Source organism: Vipera ursinii, assembly GCF_947247035.1.
Source record: "Vipera ursinii genome assembly, chromosome: 7".
Lineage (NCBI taxonomy): Eukaryota > Metazoa > Chordata > Lepidosauria > Squamata > Viperidae > Vipera > Vipera ursinii.
This window is the reverse complement of record NC_139521.1, coordinates 38,907,337-38,908,722: the sequence shown is the minus strand read 5'-3', so window position 1 is coordinate 38,908,722 and position 1,386 is coordinate 38,907,337.

Sequence of the window (1,386 nt, the reverse complement as noted above, 5' to 3'; positions counted from 1 at the left end):
ATTTTTTTCCACATGACTGCAAGGTGGAGCGCTTCAGCGGACATAAGTAGGTAGGGGTTGTAAGTCCCTTTGTTCAGCTCCATTGTAATTTCCAATAGCTGCAGAAGAAATGGTCATAAGTCAAGGACAACCTTTAAACTGAAAGACTTATATTAAATTGCAATTTCCTTATGCTGTTCTAAAAAATACAACTTGCAAAAAGTTTATTGTTTCCAGAGAGGATTGTTTTTTTCAGATTCCTAGTGGCATACCTACTTAACAAAAGTATAGACTTTCTTTATATTGGTCAGTTCAAATCTGAACATAAATAGTAAGTATGCATTCAGATTCACAAAATGATGTCATGTTTAATTTTATATCATGTACACATTGGGTCAGTCGGGTTCATTGAAATATGTAGTTTAACCAAGAGTACCTAACATTTGCTACTATATCTCAGTAGCATCTGACTGCTCTTTAGAAGGCCAGATCCTGAAGCTAAAACTCAAATACTTTGGCCACCTAATGAGAAGGAAGGACTCACTGGAGAAGAGCCTAATGCTGGGAAAGATTGAGGGCAATAAAAGAAGGGGACGACAGAGAATGAGGTGGCTGGATGGAGTCACTGAAGTAGTAGGCGTGAGCTTAAATCAGGGGTGTCAAACTCAATTTCATTGACGGCCGCATCAGCATTGTGGTTGCCTTCAGGGGGCCGGGTAGGTGTGGCCAGGGTGGGTGTGGCCTACTGGGTGGGCATGGCTAGAGTGCATATGGCCTACTGGGTGGGCGTGGCCAGCTCTACATCGTTCACATCAAGGGTGCCTATGGGGGCCTGAGCAGGAGTGGGACAGATCTGAGGGTCTCTGGCAGAAGGAGGGTCTCTGGGTCAGGGCCAAGGCAGTGGGGGCCGTTCCCTCACTGTTTCCAGGATGGCTTTGCGGGCCACATAAAACCACTTCACGGGCCGGATCTGGCCCCCGGGCCTTGTGTTTGACATGTCTGGCTTAAATGGACTCCAGAAGATGGTAGAGGACAGGAAGGCCTGGAGGAACATTATCCATAGGGTCGCGATGGGTTGGACACGACTTCGCAGCTAACAACAACAACTCAGTAGCATGTCTTATCAAACTAGAATTGATACATAAATTTGTAATATCATTGAAATTGTAATCATTATCTGACCTCTTAATATAAAAATTGACCAGTGAGAATCAATTCAGATTATATTTAATATATAAAATGTAAAGGTTGAAAGAAAAAGTCAAATGTAGTTTTTTTAAGAATGCATTGGCCACATAGTTTTATTTGTATTAGGAATCAATATCAATATTAGTTAAGCCCAGAATACAACTGCATCATCAGATCATATTACATTCAATAACATAAAATAGGATGTTGGAACAGATG